This window comes from Cebus imitator, unplaced genomic scaffold (assembly GCF_001604975.1).
Source record: "Cebus imitator isolate Cc_AM_T3 unplaced genomic scaffold, Cebus_imitator-1.0 Scaffold360, whole genome shotgun sequence".
In the NCBI taxonomy this organism is placed as follows: Eukaryota; Metazoa; Chordata; class Mammalia; order Primates; family Cebidae; genus Cebus; species Cebus imitator.
The window spans coordinates 986134-1008063 of NW_016107675.1; positions in this window are offsets into that span (position 1 = coordinate 986134).

Consider the following 21930-nt stretch of genomic DNA (forward strand, 5'->3'; position numbering starts at 1 on the left):
TTTTTTTTTTTTTTGAGGCAGGGTCTCACTCTGTCACTCAGGCTGGGGTGTAGTGGCAGTATCTTGGCTCACTGTAACCTCTAACTCCCCAGCTCAAGCAATCTTCCCACCTCAGTCTCCCAGAGTAGCTGGGAGTACAGACATGTGCTACCACACTTGGCTAATTTTTTTGTATTTTTAGTGGAGAGGTCTTGCCATTGTGCCTAGATTGGTCTCAAACTTCTGAGCTCAAGCTATCCACCCGCCTTGGCCTCTGAAAGTGCTGGGATTAGAGATGTGAGCTATCACGTTAGCTGACTTTCCTCTTAGATACATCTAATATATAGTGGTATAGTATATTGCTTGTCATGGATCCATGTGGTTATAAAGAAACTCTCTTATAGAAACATATGATGCTTAATTTATAACATTATGTGCCAAAGTGTTGCTGATACCTTGGTGAATGTTATTCTGTAAACTTAAAAATTGTAGTCAACATGGATCTTTAAATCAATTTGGAGATTAATATACGAAAGAGTTTAGCTAGAGTTGATAAATTTAAACATAGATTTTCCAGACATTTTTAAAAAATATACTCAGCCTGTCCAGTAATATTTATTATATGCCCTAAGAACTTCTAAATTTGTCTATATTGGGTTTCATTCTTGTCTGATAAAGGTTGTGAAAGATACGGAAAGGTAATATTATTTTTTAATTGTCTTCTACAGATTTCCTACTATGGCTGGTCCTTATCTCTGAGGCAATTTTCTTTTGCATTCAAATTTAGTGTATTATATTTTTATGTTCTCTTTGTTTTAGTATTCGCTGCTCCTGCTGCATTTGTGTTTCTGTGTTTTTATGTGTACATATTCACCACTTTATTCCTTTTCAAGCGAATTTGTTATTTAAGTTCTACTTTCCCCAGGTAGTTGCGGTCTCATGTTGGTTTCTGACAGCTGGGCTATGCCTGGAGGTGATGTGCTCTGGACCTCGGTGCCCAGCTCTGCCTCTGTGATTTCCCCTCTGGTTTGCATCCATCTTGGCTGCTACAGGATTCTGCTTTCTGCTTGTTTGTTTTTAGGCTCTTTGGGTTTTATTCATAAATGTGATTTGTTTTTCTTTTCAAAGAAAATTTATCATCTTTGTGTATTGTTACTGTCTCTGTACCCGTAGACAATCGTTTTATAACTCCTGATGCTGTTTTATAGAGGATTTCAATACTTCTATATAGCAGAGTCTGAGCCTCTGTAAAAATTTAATTTTTATATCATTTTATATTTTATTTGGCTCCTTTTACAAATTTTACTGTATAGATAATACTTCTATAGACTGAAAATCACTATAAGAAATCAAGGATAAAAACAAATATGTGACAAAATTACCTGATATTTATAGAGAGGTGAGCATTATTTCACGTAAAAACCTTGTAGTTTTAATTATTCACACAATTTTCCTTTACGAAAATTTTAATTTTTTTCAATATTACTTGTATCATGATCATTTTATTCAGTTACAAATCAAGTAACTTCATAGATTTACCATTAAAACTGTACTCTCTATCCCCCATCCTTCAAATTATCAGAGGCTATGATACTAAATATATTAAAATGTATAAATATATAAACAAACATGTATATTATAAAATAGTAAGTATACTTTAAATAATATGAATATATGAATATTTCTATACAAACATCAAATTTGTACTATATGCTGGCTAAAAAATTTAAGGGATGTAGATCTTATACACAAATCTCTATTTCATATAATCAGTTTTCTTAGCTGATTATATATTATACAATTCTGTCTTTATTAATAGGTAGATAGCTGAATAGAGGTACAGATTACAGTTAGTTTTGTAATTATTAAATATTTGAAAGTTTAGAATTATATAAACTATATTGTCATTTAAACCATGCAGTGTTTATATTTCTTTTCCATTACAACTTTTTTGGTCTTATTTCTGAATTTAATTATTGTCTCAATTATTTTATTTATTTTGTTTCATATATTGCTTTCACTATTTCACAACCAAAATCTTTCATTGAAGTCTAAAATCCTTTTCAATGTTGCCATACCCTTATATTAATCTAATGCAATTGTCTATAAGTTTTTCCAAATTTATAGCACCACTGGCCTTTTTTAGCATAGTAGTAGATGTCACTGGATATACATTTTCATTGAATGGGGTATTGGACTACTTCTGGAAGATGTTTAGCTATATCTCAAGAATAAGCTATTATTTAAACATAAAAATTATTGTTTTAAAAAACAGAAATCACTTTGGTTGAATCATCTAGTCCCCTTAACTAGGAATTATGACTTATTTGCAAGTTCACCTGCTTTATTATTTCCAAATTCAAGAATAAAGATCCAAACCTGACACAATCTATTCTTTAGGATAAATACATTGGACAAATGTCACATCTGAACACACATTCATAAGCAACATGGATAGCCAAGACTTTTCTAATTTTAGAACATCCCCATTTTTTTTATCATCCTAATTTGTCCTGAAATATCCTAGGCTTCCAATTAATAGATAGAAGAATATATTTTTAGCAAATTTAATATAACATCTTTTTTTGTAATTTTAATACAAGAGAATTTTTTTAGGTAATTATGTTTTAGCATATAAAAAATTCCGAGAATATTAGTATAAACATGCTTTTTCAAGTTATGATTTTAAATATTTTATTGAATTATCTCCATGTTTTTAAATACATTTGTGTTAAATTATATTATTCAGGAACATAATTTTTAGATTCTAAAACCTTCTATTTGTCTCAATTATGAATGTAGAAATAGAGATATCTGAATCAAGAAATGGACATATGAAAATATATTGGTTATAAAGATTTTTTTAAGTTTTCAAGCAAATTTGGAGTGATAAAAATAGTATGTAGAAATATGGTATTCATATATTAACAAGACAACTTTAACCTCTCGTCGTTGACTTCATTAGCAGCTATGTCAGGTAGCTGCTAGTGTGTGTGTATGCGTTTGTGTGTATGTTTTTACACGAAATGTATTGTGTGCATGTATTTACACAAAATGGTGAAATTTCCACATTTTACAGAGCAGAATATACTTTTGAATTCTGAAAAGATATGACTATTCTTCTACACTATGCTTGTTTTCTAAAAGTATATTCTTTATTCTCCTTATTATTCATTGATTGCCTATTAATTGATTACAATTTGTTAACTGTGTAACACTCAATACGTAACTCCAGGTTCTAAGTTTTGACCATGAGAGTTCTAGGAATCAATCAATGGGTATTAAATTTATATTTGATATACTTATTAATCTCCTAAAACAATTAAATATTTTATATCTTTATTTCTGAATAGAATCAGGGCCTCCATCAGATTTTTATAGGTATCTCTACATGAAATAGCAAAAAGTTGTGTAAAAGGGAGAGCAAGAGGGAGACAGAAAGACAAAAAGAGAAAGATCACTATATATTGTTCATATTGCTAAATAAATTCTTTGCTGCATAAAATTAAGTATACTTTTAAGTATTTTTTTCACACTAAGGCCTCAATAATGTGTGAGTAGGACAAAGCTGCTTCTAGCAATCTCCATATTTACACTTTGACAGTAACCTGGGGAAAATTTTTGTTTTCAACTGCTAATGCATTTGCTTTCTGGACAAAAGCACTCATAAAGAAAGTCTCCAGAGTAGAAAAGTCATTATGGAGTCCAGCTCACTGTGGTCTGCATTAGTCTGGACTGGAATACGTAATTCAGCATTGTATTTAGAAGTATTGTAGAGATGAATTTTCTTCTCGCATTTATTACGTTTGGCCAATTTTACGTCTTTAAAGACTTGGTACTTGTATAAATGACATAGAACATAGACATAATTAATAGAACATGACAACTCTATATGAATAGTTTCTCCAAAGTTTTAAATCTGTGCTATGGTTACACATAAGGGACATTTGAAAAATAGGGTCTGAGAAATTAAACCTTTCAAAATTTAAAAAAGTTTATCTTTCTTAGTGAAGAAAGGTGGTTTTACTTCCATTAATTTATGAGCCTATCTTCAGCTTGCCCTTTTTGAGGTATTTGAAATGGACAAGAATTACACACTTCTGTTTAAGACTCTCCATTTTGTAAAATGAGTCACTGGGTTAATGGATGTACAACATTAATGGGTGAATCTTTATTTGTACAAAATTTTGATCTTATAAAATCTTTCCTGGATATTTGGCATTGTGGTAACATTAAAACCTTAATGAAATATACTGTCAATAGGCATAACATAGATGGAAAAATGAATAAAAATCCTAATTTAAATAGCTTTTGAGGTCAGTTTTGCACTGACCTCAAGACTAGCAATCTCATTTAGGACTAATGTGGAACAATCTATGCACAATTTGTTTTTACTTACAAAGGTCTTTGTAGTTTTCAAAAATGATTTACTATGTTATTTTTATTTGATGGTCCTGAAATACCTAGAAATGCTGGAATGAAGCATTCTTATTATCTACAAATATCTGTATTATCAAAGATATTTTATATTCTTTGATAACACACAATATTTTCTGTATGTATATGGTCCCTTATATGTTGCTGAGCAAATAATTGACTCATAATGTTTTCAATTTTTATTATTTCCCATTTGTTTAAAATAATGTGGTTGTGACAAAACAGAATGTATATGAGAAAATAATAAAAAGTTGGGGAAAAATAAACCTTTTGTGCCCTATCCAAATAAGAAAAGTACTTATTTTCGTCAGGGGATGGGAATAAATGAAGAAGATTCACATTTATATTAAAATATCTGAAGCACTGTTATTTAAGAATTGCCCATTCCTTTTTTTTTCCCTAGAAAGTAACATCATTTGGTGATTTAAAAGAAATAAACTAGAATGACTATCATCAGTTGGGTTGTGTGGTTGTTGGTTAGTTCTATGTAAAGAAAAATAAATGTGCCAAGAACGATGGGGTGCAATTTTAAATAGGGTGGTTAGGGAAGGCCATACTAAGGTGATTTTTAAAGAAAACAAGGAAACATCTGTAAGAAGATCATCATTCTGGCTAGTGCTATCTTTTGAGGAGGGGTAATACGTAATAAACTTAAAGAATAATAAACAATCAGAAGTGATTAAAATAAAGTGAATATAAGCAATAGTAGGATGCTAGATTCAAGTAGACGTAATTTTTTTTCATCCTATAGGCTATTGTAATGCTATTAACTTTTGCTCTGATAAAGAGGAAAAGCCATTTATGGTTTTGGGCTGACAGCTGTGATTATGATCTGCCTTTTGTTTTAGCAAGGTAGCATTAGTTTCACTGGCAAGGATAGGCACAGGGAAACCAGTTGGGATGCTATTGTAGTAAATTGGTTATAGAGGTGTTTGTGTTATTTTCTAGAATGGTAGTACCAGAGATAGTGAAATAATCAGATTATAGGCTGAAAATATGTTTTGATGCTACAACCAAGACAGGCTGCTGATTATTTGGATACAAGGTAGTTCCAAAATTTTATCCTAAGCAACTATCATGATGAAGTTGAAAATAACTGAGGTGAAAAAGATGATAGAAAGCAAAGTTCTGGGTAGTGGGTAATGGGAGGAACAGTAAGATTTTGATTTTAGCCATGTTAAGTATGAAATACATATATATTCAAGTGGCAGTGTCACCTAAGCAGTTGGGTAAAGTCATCTGGACTTGATGGGAGACACCACATATTTTAATTTAAGAGTTCTCAAACATTGAATGAAATTGCCAAGGGAATAACCAAATATAGAGTTTAAAAAGAGGGACAAGAATGAGCCATAACATTGTCCATTGTTAACATCCCGGAAAGAGGAAGAGAACCTTGGAAATAATCAGAGGAGAAATAAGTTGCGAGGTACAGGGTAAGCCAGGTAAGGATAGTGTCCTAGAAAGCAGATAAAGAAAGTTTGTTCAAGGATCAGGGAATAATCAGCTTTATTAAATGCTGCTCAGTGATCAAAAATGATAAGTATTAGTAATGGATTATTGGATTAGCAAAGTGAATGTCATTAGTGACTTTGAAAAACGCAGTTGCAGAGTAGTGATTTGAAAAGAAGCTAGCCTGAAATGAGTTTAAGGTAAGAGAAAGGGAAACAGTGAAGACAACAAATATAAACAACATTTATAGGACTTTTGCTCTACATAATGGGGCAAATAAACAGAGTGGGAAATGTGGTGTGGGGAAGAAGAGGGAAAGTTTTGTAGTGTTTGTTTTTGATCAAACAAATGAAACCATGTTGTGTACTGATAGAAATGATTCAATAGACAAGGGGGTGGGAGATGATCAAGAGAGAAAGCACAACTCCCACAGCAATATACTCTCCACACAAGAAGAGAAGGAGTTATGGAGAAAATGTGGAGAAACTGGCTATTTATGGAACTCTGGACAGCCTACCTACAATAAAAGAAGAGGAGTATATAGGCACAGGTGCAGGTAGGTAAGTATATTAAATGAGATAACTTTGTAGAAGTTTCCTTCTGATTTCTCTTGTTTTCTCAATGAGAAAAGAGGCAATATCTCTAGTTGATAATGAAGATGGGAGAAGATGTCAAAAATGTAAACATAATTAGATCAGAGAAATGTATAATCTCTGTGAAGCATCCAGGGCTCACTTGAGGATAGTGTTAATGAATCCAAATTTTATCTTGAACTAAATGTTTCTCAGAGACTGAGTATATGACAGGCCATGGAAGTTAATTTGTTAATAGGGAGATATGGCAGTAGTTTGGACTGTAAAAACATTGTGAATTAATGGGCTTCTTGATTATGGAGTAAAATTGCCAGATAAAATATGGGGTGACTTTAAATTTGAATTTAAGATAAACAATGGCATTTAAAATAAATATGCCTCAAATATTGCATAGGGTTTATTTTTACTAAAAAATATATGACATATATTTGAAATTCAAATTTACCTCATTGTTTTGTTTTTGGGTAAGTTGTTCTTTTGCTTATTTTTTCTGCATCTGACAATTCTGTTCGAAGAAGCCAATGATTCTGGAATACTGGATGCATGACATGAAACATAAGAAGTGATAGCTTGTGTAATAATATTGAGATAATAGAGCAGTTATAGTTATCTATAGTGAGACTAATTGATTGTGATTGGGCAGTGGAATATGAAAAACAGATTTATCACAGGAGAAATGATCAAGAACTTCAGATTACTTACTATTTGAAGAATTATTAACAAGGATTTTCAAATCACCAAAAATTAAGATGGAGGTGAAGACATATGTTAGGAATACTAAAGAAATTTTAGCAAAACTTTAATGAATGTTAGAGAAGGCAAGTGGACCATAAGACTAAAATAAAAGTCTGTAATGTTAAAGCTGGAAAGAAAAGAAGGGTTGAAATTAGAAAATGTGTAAAACATACTAAAACTAATCAAGTTAAGGTAATTACTGCCGGTAGTTCCCCATCTATGATAAAAATAGAAAGTCAAAACTGTGAGTACTATCATGAGTTGGATATTTTTCTCACAGTTTTATATTTCTTCCTTGTATTAAAAGTTAATATTTCTTTTATAATAACTATGTACAATATAAACAAAGAGGAATTTAATTGAATATGTTTTTACCATTTTATCATGATTAGTCATTCACAAGCACATTTTCCTTCTATAGAAGTCTGATATGTGACATCATTAAGTGATATAGTTAAGAATTAAAGCAATTTTATTTTACAGTGAAACCTATGAACATGTGCAATGCCTGTGTTTACATTAAAGTTATAAATATTTCTATAATAGTATATTTTATGACTAAAATCTTGTTTATAAGAAATCATACACGTGAGCCACAGTATCAGGGTTCACAAAGAATATTCCAATCTTGAGCTTCTAAATAGCTATAGATTTCTCTGTTTAGATTTTTCTGAGCAAAGATAATATAAAACATATAAAAAGGAAACTAAGTATAAAGATTATATTGAGTGTATTGACCTGAAGTTATTTTAGAACAAATAAATGTGTTTTATAAACAGTTGAAAAGGAGTCTTGGAAACATACACTAAATTACTGCAATTAGAGAGAGAGGTTGTTACCTGTGGTAAGACTGAAGTACACACACCTTCCACGTGAATTGTTAATTACAGGTAATTTGTTGTAAACAGTAACAAGAGAGCACTAAACTTTGAATCTGGAGGCTGGAATTAATTGTGTTTTGCTACTAATTAGCTGTATATTTTGGGGAGAGTTGTGTATCTTCTCTGGGTGCATGTGACCTGATATTAAAAAGGAGTTGAAGGGCTAAGAGTCATTTTTAATTTTAAAAGGCTTATCTTTATAAAAGTATTTATGTAAAAAAATTGTTTATATTTCCATTTTAAGCTCCAACATGTAAACAGCTTAGAAGTTATAACTTCCGTTCTTAAAAAAAGCTGAACAAGCAAAAAATCAATGACTGTTTTTGCACCTATCAGGTAAAAATCAGAATAGAGTAAGGCACCACATTGGTATGTAGAGATTGGTGTATAGTGGGACAGTTGTATTTTTAAAGCCTTAATGGTGGATGATATGATTTGGCTGTGTCCCTATCCAAATTTCAACTTGAATTGTATCTCCCAGAATTCCCACATGTTGTGGGAGGGACCCAGGGGGAGGTAATTGAATTATGGGGGCCACTTTTCCCATACTATTTTCATGATAGTGAAAAAGTCTCATGAGATCTGATGGGTTTATCAGGGGTTTCTGCTTTTTCTTCTTCATTTTCTCTTGCCATCATCATGTAAAAAGTGACTTTCACCTCTTACCATGATTCTGAGGCCTCCCCAGCCATGTGATACTTTAAGTCCAATAAAATCTCTTTTTCTCCCCAGTCTTGGGCATGTCTTTATAAGCAGTGTAAAAATAAACTAACACAGGAAATTGTAACAGTAGAGTGGGGCATCGCTAAAAAGATACCTGAAAAGGTGGAAGGGACTTTGATACTGGGTAACAGGCAGAGGTTGGAACAGTTTTAAAGGCTCAGAAGAAGACAGAAAAATGTGAGAAAGTTTAGAACCTCCTAGAGACCCGCTGAATGGCTTTGGCAGAAATGCTGAGAGTGTATGAACAACAGGGTCCAGGCTAAGGTGGTCTCAGATAGAGATGAGAAATATGTTGGGAACTGGAGCAAGCGTGACTCTTGTTATGTTTTAGCAAAGATACTGGCAGCATTTTGCCCATGCCCTAGAGATTTGTAGACCTTTGAACTTGAGAAAGATGATTTAGGGGACCTGGCAGAAGATATTTCTAAGCAGCATAGCATTCAAAAGGTGAGTTGGGTGCTGTCAAAAGCACTATATTTTAAAAGGGAAACATAACAGTTCAGAACATTTTCAGCCTGACAATGCAGTAGAAAAGGAAAATCCATTTTCTGAGGAGAAATTCAAGCTGGCTGCAGAAATTTGCATAAGTAGCAAAGACCCTAACGTTAATCATGGGGAAATTGTCTCTAGGCCATGTCAGAAACCTTCATCACAGGCCCTCTCATTACACGCCCAGAGGCCCAGGAGGAAAAAGTGGTTTTGTTGGCTGGGCCCAGGGTCCCTGTGCTGTATGCACCCTAGGAACTTGGTGGCCTGTGTCCCAGCCACTCTGGCTGTGGCTGAGAAAGGCCAACATAGAGCTCAGGCTGTGGTTTCAGAGGGTGGAAACCCCATGTCTTGGCAGCTTCTGAGCCTGCAGATGCACAGAAATTAAGAATTGAGGTTTGTGAACCTCCACCTAGATTTCAGAATATGTATGGAAACACCTGGATGCCTAGGCCAAAGTTTGCTACAGGGGTGAGGCCCCCATGCAGAACCTATGGTAGGGCAGTGCAGAAGGGAAACGTGGGGTTGGAGCCCTCACACAGAGTCCTTATGGGGGCAAGGCCTGGTGGAGCTGTAAGAAGAGGGCCAATGTCATCCAAATCCCAGAATGGTAGATCCACCAACAGCTTGCACTGTGTGCCAGTAAAAGCTTCAAATACTCAAAGCCAGCCTGTGGAAGCAGCCACAAGGGAGGCTGTACCCTGCAAAGCCGCAGGGGTGGAGCTGCCCAAGACCATGGGAACCCATTTCTTGCATCAGCATGAACTGGATATGAGGCCTGGAGTCAAAATAGATCATTCTGGTGCTTTAAAATTTGACTGCCCCCTGAATTTTGGATTGCATGGGTCCTTTAACCCCTCTGTTTTGGCCAATTTCTCCCATTTGGAAAGACTATATTTATCCAATACCTGTACCCCCATTGTATCCAGGAATTAACTAGCTTGCTTTTGATTTTACAGGTTCATAGGCACAGGGGACTTGCCTTAACTGAGATGAGCCTTTTGGACTGTGGACTTTTGGGTTAATGCTGAAATGAGTTAAGACTTTGGGAGAAGGCATGATTGGTTTTGAAATTTGAGGACCTGAGATTTGGGTGGGGACACAGCCAAACCATATCATTCTGCCCCTGGCTGATGGAGGACCACAGTGATGCTTTGGGTATCCTGGAATTAGTTTCAGTTCAGAGCTAGTGTATGCTTTTAGGATAATATACAAAAAAAAATTCTAAATTTTAAATGTATATTTTTGTCATCTTTGCTTACTTTTCTCAGTAGTGGGTCTGTGGAACTTCTTGTGCCAACATCTTAGAGTGGAAGAACTCCTCAGTTTTTTGTTTTTTGAAAGTCTCCATTTTTTATCATCTTTCACTGTAGAAAGGATCACATATGGAAAATATAGAAAACATAAAATAAATGGCCAATTCAAGTCCAACTATATCAATAACAACATTAAATGTGTATAGATTAATCTAATAAAAAGCAGAAATTATCAGAATGTATACTAAGAAAACAAGATGAACTACTATATGCTCTAAAGGAGACAATCATATTCAAAACTATAAATAGGTTTAAAGTAAAATAGAGTAATAAAATATGTTATTCAAACAACAACCATAAAACAGTTGAAATTGACATAAAATAGCAGACATAAGAGGCATTTAAAAATGTTACTGGACAAAAAGATAGACATTTCATACTGATAAAAAGGTCAATCTATATGTCAGTCACTTGAATCCTCCATTTTCAACATAGAGGGAAAAACAATCACCAACCAAAACATCAACCACACAAAACATAACATGGATATAGGTAAATAATATTGGACACAAACTTTATCTATCAGACATCTACAGAATCCCTTACCCAACAATAACAGAAAGCATATTTTTCTCAATTGGACATGAAACATATTCTAAAATAGACTATATACTCATCTATATAACAAGTCTTTACAAATTTGAAAGGTTTGAAATTATATAAAATATCTTCTCTGAAAATTAGGGTAAAATCAGAAATTAATAGCAAAGGGATTAGGCAATTAACAAATATGGTCCCCAACTTATGATGGTCACACTTATAATTTTTTGACTTTGGGGAATAGCGCAAAAGACATCCCACACACACACATTTGGGAGAAACAGTACTTTGAGTACTCATACAACTATTCTGTTTTTCTCTTTCATTACAGTATTCAATAAATTGAGATCCTCTACAATTTATTATAAAATAGGCTTTGTGTAATATGATTTTGTCCAAATGGAGGCCAATGTAAGTGTTCTGAGGACTTTTAAGGTAGGCTAGGTGAAAATGTGCTGTTCAACAGGTTAGTTTTATTCAATGCTTTTTTGATATGTGATATTTTCAATTTACAGTGAGCTCATCAGGACATTACCCTATTTTAGTTGGCAAGCATTTATAATATGGTTTGGATGTTTGTCCCCTCCAAATCTCATGATGTAATGTAATTCCCAATGTCGGAGCTGGGGTCTAGTGGGAGGTGTTACATCATAGGAGTGGATACTTAATGAATGGCTTAGTGCCATTCTTACGGTAGTAAGTGAATTCTTGCTCTGAGTTCACATGAGATCTGTTTTCGTAAGAGTCTGAGACCTCTCCTGTCACTCTCTTGCTCCCTCTCTTGCCATGTGAGATCGCCTGCTCTCTTTTTGCTTTCCATGATAGTTGGAAGTTTTCTGAGGTCTTGTCAGAAGCAAATACGGGCACTAAGCTCCCTGTACAGGCTACAGAACCATAAACCAATTAAATCTCTTTTCTTTATAAATTATCCAGCCTCAGATATTTCTTGATAGTGACACAAAAACAAACCAACACAATCTATATATGAAAATTAAACCTAAATAAGCAGAAGAGAAAGAATTATGAGAAAGGCAGTGGGAATCAATAACACAGAGAGCAGGAGCAAACTACAAAAATCAACAAAGCCAAAGGTTGGTCGATTCTTTGAAAAACTCAACAAAATTCAGAAAAAAAAAAATAGCTAAATTATCCAATAAATAAGAAATAACCAAATTATCAAAGTCAGAAAAGAAAGTATATGTATTACTGTTGAACTTATATAAGTATAAAAAAGAATTGTAATACTATAAATAACTGCATGGCAATGAGTTATATAAGTTTGATGAAATGGATAAATTCCTAAAAGGCACAAACTACTTAAAATGACTCTATAAGAAATTGAAAATCTGAGTAGAGCTTTAACAAGTAATGAGGTTGAATTAGTAATCAAAAACATTACACAAAGAAAATCCCAGGACCAGATAGTTTCCCTGATGAATTCTGCTAAACTACTAGAGAAAAATTAATATAAATTCTTTACAAATCCCTCCAAAATATAGAAAATGAAGACATCACAGGAAAACTACAGACCAGTAACATTAGCAAATCAAATATAACAATGCATTAAATGAATATATAGTACAACCAAGTGGGCACTTTTCCAGGCATGCAAGGCAGAGTCAACATTTGAAAATCAACAAATACAATCTACCGTGTTGACGGAGTAAAAAGAAAAAAAATCATATGATCACATTACTTGAATCATTACTAGGCAAGGTGGCATGTGCTTGTTGTCCCAGCTTCTTGGAAGGCTGAGGCTCGAGTTCAGGTGTTGGAGGCTGGCCTGGGCAACACAGTGAGATCAAACTCTTAAAATCATAATAATAAACAAACATATAATTAATGCAGTAGAAAAATATTTGAAAAAAATTGTAGAGCTATTTAAGGGAAATTAAAAAAAAACTATTAATACTTTGTAGGGGAAATTTTATCACCTTGATAAAGAAGATCTACAGAAAACCTTAACCTACATAATACTTAACATGAGAAATGGGAATCTTTCCTTCTAAGAACAAGAACAAAGCTCATTACTATTTAGCATTGCATAGAGAGTTCTAGCCTTAACCCCACATAAAAGAAGAGGGTAAAGAAGATCTCTTAGGGCCTCTTTTATGAGGGAATTAAAAACATTAGGTGGGATCCAGCCTAATGATCTCATCATTTTCCAAAGCCCCACTTTCTAATACCTTCACACATGGGAGATTAGTGTATCGGCATATGAATTTTGAGAGGACGCAAAGGTTCAGTTTGTAGCATATTGTAACCAAAGCTATAAGATAAATATCCTTGCACTTGAATTGATAAGATGAATGAATGAATGGACAAATTCATGAATGAATAAGTAGACAGATAAGACAGATGACAGATAAACAGATAGCTAACAAATATATGCACACATTCTACCCTCAAAAAGATGGAGCATAACCACCATCACCTTAAGAGTGAGTTGTACATGGTGAATTTCTTCCAAAAGTAAAATACAGAAAAGAGAAAAATAGAATAACCTGACAGTGGAAAAACAAACACTATCTCAGTTATTTATCAAGGTCAACTACCATAACTCATGTTGATAATAAATACTCCTATGATGTGATAAAAATGAAACTTTACCACTTTAACCTCTCAAAAACCCATAACCTCCATCTAATTATGAGGAAAACATCAGATGAATTTCAAAAGAGAGATACTCTATAAAATATATGAGCATCACTTCACATAAATGTCAATGGCATCAAACCCAAGAATGTCTAAGAATCTGTCACACTGTAGAAGAGCCTCATGAGACATGACAGTTAAATGTAATGTGGTATTCTGGATGGAATCCTGGAACAGAAGGAGAACATTAGTTAAAAACAAACAAATCTTCGTAAAGTATGGACTTTACTTTAAAGCAATGTGACAATGAAAGTTCATGACTTCTTACAAATGTACTACCGTAAAATAACATGTTAGTAACAGGAGAAAATGAGCAAGAGGGACATGAGAACTCGGTGTACCATCTTTGTGATTTTTCTGTAAATTTCTAAAATTATTTTTTAAATTAAAAAATAGTTGCTTCAAAATGCTGACAAATATTTATAAACGCCTGTAAAGGGGGATTAAAATGTTTATATGATTTATTTCTCATCATCCAGATTTTTCTAACAAATAGAGAAACAATCATAGTTTCTTAAAAGCAAACCAAGTTCCAAAAGCAGTGCTTCATATATTGTTCAGGAAGATAGGCAGGAAGAAAAGCCAGAAAGGCAAGATGCAAGGGAGGGAGGCAAAAAGAAGGCAGGAGGGAGAGAAGAAAGGAAGGAAGAAAGGGAGAAAGAGAGGAAGGGTGGGAGAGAGATCATTGTGTTAATGCTATTTTCTTACTATACATATAGTAATAAAGTAGATATATTTTTATTATAGTATATATACATACATTGTATATATATGTGTATATACTACATTGCATTAATACCATTTTCTTACTCAATCTGCCATTTAATCGAAAGATGAGATGCCTACATTGAGACAACTTCTTGCTAGTAATTTGCAGTCATGAGCCTGCCCAATTTTCCTATAAGGCCGTTCATTCTACCTGTGACCATCAACTCCTAATCACAGGCTATTTGTGAAATGCGAGGGTTCATAGTTATCAAATATTTTCATATAATGTCCATACTCCTAAAGTTCCATTCAAATAAAATATGGACATAGAATGTCTAAGGAATATCGATAAATTGTTACTTTCTAAAAATTGTTCTTGAGTTATATTAGACTACCCAGCAGATTTCTATATTTTGGCTGAGAAATTGCTTTTACTGAAAACATCCAGGCATTATGCTTTCTGCCTAAATACTATGATCTTAAGAACAGCCATATGTATTTTCTAATTACTCAAGAGATAACATAGGTGACCAAGTATCTCTATTACTCAATATTCTTTTTGTTATGACAAATAAGAGCAAATTTTCTCAGGTCTGAGTACAAGGAAACATTATACAAAGTATCACATAGCTTTTTAAAGAGACATCCCAAACCATCATCATCATCATAATTATTAATGATGATCATTCATCATCATTGAATTATATTCTCCTTGCTCTGTCTGTAATGAATTATAGAAACATTCATGACTGTCTTATTTTGTAAACAAACTTCAGATCATTCATTTATTTTGACTTCAACTTGGGTTATTTTATGATGATATATTTCAATTTTTTAATATCCACTTACTTCAGTGTTCAAAACACACTCTCAAAAACCACCTAAAACATTTTATTTTAGGTATTTCATAAATTTATTGGATATTCATTTAAAAAATTTGGTTAGTATCTAATTGTCTGATTCCTCCCTGTTTTCTGATTCCTTTTGCACTGAGTTGTCTGTATTCAATGCATAAATGGAAAATACCTTTGCTTGGGTAGTAAGAACTTGTTTGCCTTTAAGAAATGTGCCTAATATTTGAGCCTAAGTTTTCACAAGAGTAAATAAAGACTCTTCAGTTTTCCTTAAAAAGTATTTTTGTTTGTTTTTAAATGGAAAGCTGAGCTATGAATAGGCACCTAGAAAAAATGCTAACAGGTGGGCTTTATGGTTAATATTTTTAATGAATAATTGTGTAATGAATGAATGCAATAATATATTACTTCCAGTTAAACAATAGAAAAAAATCCCTAAGGTTCAGCAAGGTTCTCTGATATTCATATAGCTTTCCAATATGCAATCAAGTTTTCCTATTATACATGAATATACTTCTCATTACCCTACCTTCATGGTGGCAGTGTCTTAGCAGATAAAAGCAAACAGTCCAATATACCTCAATAATTCCTAATTCTGAAGCCATTATTATTAATATTAAAATAATAGTTCATGTCTATGAAGCTTATTTGTGAAGATAATTTGAATTCATATTATTTGTTTTATAAAAAGCAAAGATTCATAATAAAAATTTAAGATTCTCATTAGCTCTATGATAAACAGAAAACATAATCGGGATTATCCCTTAGCACTTTTGATGACTCATTTTTTCTTAATAATTTGTTAATCTGTGATTAAATAAAAAATAATAGCTCTTCAAAACATATTCAAAGACATTAATAAACTAAATCTTTAGTCCCTAAATTTTATAAGTTCTTATTTTTGTATAAAGTCAGATAAAAATGCACAAATTCTAAGCATACAGCTCAATTAATTAACATAAGAAAACACACACTTAGGGTGGACACTCTTGTTAAGATATAGAATAGAAAAAATTCATAAGGTCTGGTTCCTCCAAGCTACAACAGGCTCCCCTTCCCAGAAGTAACAACAATCCTGAGTTTCAACCTTGTAGATTTTTTTCCTAAGTTTTTAACATAATACAAATAAAATCATATTAAATGTATTATATTCCTTCTGGCTTTTTTGCAAAACATAATTATGATATTGGTGCATGACACACACATATATATAAAAACATATTTAGAAAGAGATTAGTGCATGATATATATATATGTAAAATATGATATGCAGCAATCTCTCTCTAAATATATATGCGTATAATCTAAATATACATATATATACACCCACAATGGCATATATATATACATGTCTTATTTCAATATTTTAAAATATTGCCATTGGTGTGTATATTACTTGGAATTTTGCAAAGATTTTATATACGTCTATATATATATACACACACACACATACAAAAATATATATATTTTCTGTGTGCGAAGTGTGTGTGTGTGTGTGTATATATATATATACATTTTAAAGGGATTTGTTATAAGGAGTTGACTTGCACAATAATTATGGAGTCTAGAAAATCCTGAGATGTAAAGGTTGAGTCGGTAAACTGAAGAGTCAATTGTTTAATTTCAGTAAAAGGCCACATTGCTAAAGACCCAGGAGGAACCATGTTTAAATTTGGGTCTGAAGGCAAAGAAAGTTAATGTCCTACTTCAAAAGGGCATCAGGCAGAAAACAATCTCTCTTTATTTAGAGGGAGGGTCAGGCTTTTTTTTCCATTCTGATGTACAAATGATTGGATGAGGCCTACTCATGTCTGAAAGGGCAATCTGCTTTACTTAATCTGTTTTATAATTTAAATGTTAATTTCATCCAAAGTACCCTCACAGAAACACCCAGAGTAATATTTGACCAAATATCTGGGCATCTTGTGGTTCAGTTAAGTTGACATATAATATTAACCATCACAATATGTATTAGAGTTGAAGTGTTTTATCCTTTCTAATGTGGAGATGCATATAGCTTCTTTCCTTTTGGAATTAATTCCCCCAGCCTCCCAAAAAAAGGAATAGCATACATATCTTTGGGTATACCACTTTTTGCAGCAACCATTTTTCTCCTGGTGCTTTTCAAAGCTATCTTCATAATAAATCAAATGTCTGCACACATGTGAAGTTAAAAAAATATTTTTTGCGGTCTCTCTCTTGAAATGTTCTATTCTTTTTGCTGATATGCCACTGTTTCAAATACTGCATTTTTATAGTAACCTTGGTATTTGGTAAAAGCCTGTTTTTTTTTTTTTTTTTTTTTTTTTTTTTTTTTTTTTTTTTTTTTTTTTTTTTTTTTTTTTTTTTTTTTCTTATTCGATATTGTATTAATTAATCTTATTTATTTGCATTTCATTATATATGAAATCAGCCTGATGACTTACACAAAAACAAAAACTGTTTTATTGTTTCAACAGTTTGAGAATTACAACTTTAAAATGTATTAAGTCCTATCAATATAGTTTTGTAGTTGTTTGTGCATTAATATCAAAATGTTTGAATATACAAAAATTGTCTTTATATTATTTATTCTTAGCTTTATTTTTCTGTGTTCTGATAATATGATCTAAATATCTAATAACTATAAAATAATGACTGATTTATTTGCCTTCAAACTACTTTTCTCCCTATTTGACCTAGTCATGATTTATGTTTTGCTTTCTTCATTTCTTGATCTTTTATTAGATTACTTTAACACTTTTCTCTTTTTTTTCCTATTTCTATTTGTTTAATTATTGGGGAGGGGTACTATCCTAGAGACTGCAGAAGGTAAGCCTGACTTAATAAAGCCAAAAATAAATCAGTGCTTTAACCACTTATCAGGCAAACTATTTTCCCTCCTTTACACTCAATATGCTGTTTTACAATTGTGGTCATATGTTTTTATTTTATATGCATTTTAAAAAAACAATATACTTTAATTATGTTTACTACCTCAATGTCTATTTACCTATATAAACATATTTATGTTTTATATTGCTTTTTCTATCTATCTGAGTTTTCATTTTTCATCCTGGGATAAATTTTATCAGTCTGAATATTCCCCTTTTTTAGCTCTACTTTGACAAATTATGTTATTATTTATCCTAATTTACCTTTATGTTGTCTTCATTTTTAATGTACACTTTTCCTGTGAACAGACTTCTCAGCTGGCAGTCAATTTAGCTCAACAGTTTAAATATATTGCCTCCTTATCTTCTGATTTTATATAAAATTATGTCATTTATTCTGTAATAAATAAGCCATCTGTGATGTTGTTGCTTTTTTAAGGTAGGATATCACTTTTTTTTGAATTACTTAAATATTTTTGTCTCTTCTATTCAGCATTTTAATAATTAATATGCCTAGATTTTTCTTTTTCTTTTATTGTACTTTAGGTTCAGGGGTACATGTGCAAATCATGCAGGATTGTTGCATAGGTACATACATGGCAACGTGGTTTGCTGCCTTCATCCCATCTCCTTTATCTAGTATTTCTCCCCTTGTCATCCCTCCCCACCCCCTGCTATCCCTCCCCTAGTCCTCCCGCAACTGACCAGTGTGTGATGCTCCCCTCCCTGTGTCCACGTGTTCTAATTGTTGAACACTGCCTATGAGTGGTAACATACAGTGTTTGGTTTTCTGTTCTTGTGTCAGTTTGCTGAGAATTATGGTTTCCAGATTCATCCATGTCCCTATGAAGGACAGGAATGCGTGATTTTTTATGGCTGCATAGTATTCCATGGTGTATATGTGCCACGTTTTCTTTATCCAGTCTATTGTTGACGGACTTTTGGGTTGGTTCCAGGTCTTTGCGAATGTAAACAGTGCTGCAATGAACATACGTGTGCATGTGTCTTTATAATAGAACAATTTATAATTCTTTGGGTATATACCCAGTAATGGGATTGCTGGGCCAAATGGTATTTCTATTTCTAGGTCCTTGAGGAATTGCCACACTGTCTTCCACAATGGTTGCACCAGTTTGCACTCCCACCAACAGTGTAAAAGTGTTCCCATTTCTCCACCTTCTCTCTGGCATCTGTTGTCTCTAGATTTTTTAATGACTGCCATTCTAACTGATGTGAGAGAGTATCTCAATGCAGTTTTGATTTGCATTTCTCTAATGACCAGTGGTGATGAGCATTTTTTCATATGTTTCTTGGCCTCATAGATGTCTTCTTTTGTAAAGTGTCTGTTCATATTCTTTGCCCACTTTTGAATGGGTTTGTTTTTTTCTTATAAATCTGTTTTAGTTCCTTGTGGATTCTGGATATTAGCCCTTTGTCAGATGGGTAGCTTGCGAATTTTTTTTCCCATTCTGTTGGTTGCTGGTTTGCTCTAATGATATTTTCTTTTGCTGTGCAGAAGCTCTTAAGTTTAATTAGATCCCATTTGTCTATTTTACCTTCTGTTGCCATTGCTTTTGGTGTTTTAGCCATGAAGTCCTTGCCCACGCCTATGACCTGAATGGTACTGCCTAGGTTTTCATCTAGAGTTTTTATGGTGTTAGGTCTTATGTCTAGATCTTTAATCCATCTGGAGTTAATTTTAGTATAAGGTGTCAGGAAGGGGTCCAGTTTCCGCTTTCTGCAAGTGGCTAACCAGTTTTCCCAACACCATTTATTAAACAGGGAGTCCTTTCCCCATTGCTTGTTTTTGTCAGATGTGTCAAAGATCAGATGGTTGTAGATGTGTGGCATTACCTCCAAGGCCTCTTTTCTGTTCCATTGGTCTATATCTTTGTTTTGGTTACAGTACCATGCTGTTTTGGTTACTGTAGCCTTGTAGTATAGTTTGGTTCTTTTTTTTTTTTTTAAAGACAGAAGTTAACAATGGCTCTAAGTAATTTAGAGCTATTTTGTGGCTAAACCACAAAAATTTAGTTGACATTATCCAGAAAGGAAAAAAAATAGGACACAGAAGGATAAACGGGTGATAGAGGAAGTAAGGCTTACATTTGTACTCAGTAAGTTGAATAATTTTTTCAGGTTTGCAAGTGGAAATGGTGAGTGTGCAATAAATGTGTGTGTGTCTACGGTGCAGAGTAAGAGAAACAGACTGGAGATGTAAATTTGAGTCTCAACAGAATAGGGATGCTTAAAGTCATGGCACAGGATGAGATGACATAAGGAATGACCAGAGTTGAAGACATATTGAGAGGAATGAAACATTCGGAAAGCCAATGCCTGAGGATTAGGAAGATAATGCTGAATAAACAAAGGGAACAAGAAAGGCCTTCTGTCAATTTGGGTAGACTCTGAAAATAGTATTGGATTTCAAGTGTGTTTCATTTGGAATGGGGTTCAAGGAAACTTTAGTAGAGAAGTGAGGAAATGAGAAAGTGAAGCTAAAGTAGCTCCTAGAGATATATTCTGAACAAAGGTGCCATTGGAAGGCAGTTTAAGACATGCACCTAGTGTCTTTAGTTCCCTTACACCTTAGGTTATCTCACTCAAGGTGTAAGGGAACTAAAAATATGTTCATCAACTATTGTCCCTCATTGATTAAAAGCACCATCAGAAAGTTCTTAATTCTCCTATGTTGAGAGACTGCACATACACATTCCTCAATGGAACAAATTTGTGAAATAGTATTAGTCTCACATGATTGATCACTAAGAGCAATGTCATCCCTCTCAAATGTAACAATTGTAATTTGTTTTAGGATCCAGATGAAGTTACTTCAAATATATATGAAAAAGTAAATAACTATATATTTTTCACCATAAATTCATCCTTCAAATTATATATGCTATTAACTGTATATTTATATATACTATGCTATCATATTTAGTATATACATTAATATGCTACAGATGAAAACTATATGTATTAGGCTAACAACTATAAAGGGCATTTCTGACATTGCACACATTTGTGTGTGTGTGTTTTAATGAAGATACTATATTACAGAGCTTCTCATAGTCAAATTGGTAACCATAATCCTTGCCATAATTCTGTATTTAAGAAAATAATGGGAACATTTTTAAGCAGATTTTCTTCATAGCCAGGTGTTAATTTAAAACAATTATTCAAAATAATTATGCTTTAGTAGCCTATATTTTTAACTAAGTTTTTGAGATTCTAGGATATTTAGAGAAAAATTACTATTGATTATTTGTATTATTGTTCTAGAAATAATAGCTTACATTGTTTTGGATTATCTCTCAATCTCAGAATAAATTTCAAAATATGAATATAATGTGGAAGAAAATAAAAAATATTTCTATTTGAAATATTTCATGAGTTTAAAACTGAATGTATTAATATAAGATGTCATAATCAGGTTGGGTATGGTGGCTCATTCCTGTAATCGCATAACTTTGGGAGGGCAAGGCAGGTGGATCACCTCAGTTCAGTGGTTCAAGACCAGCCTGGCCAATATGATGAATCCCCAACTCTACTAAAAATACACACACACACACACACACACACACACACACACACACAGACACACATACACACACACACAAGTTAGCCGGGCTTGGTGGTAGGCACCTGTAATCCCAGCTACTCAGGAGGCTGAGACAGGAGAATCACTTGTACCG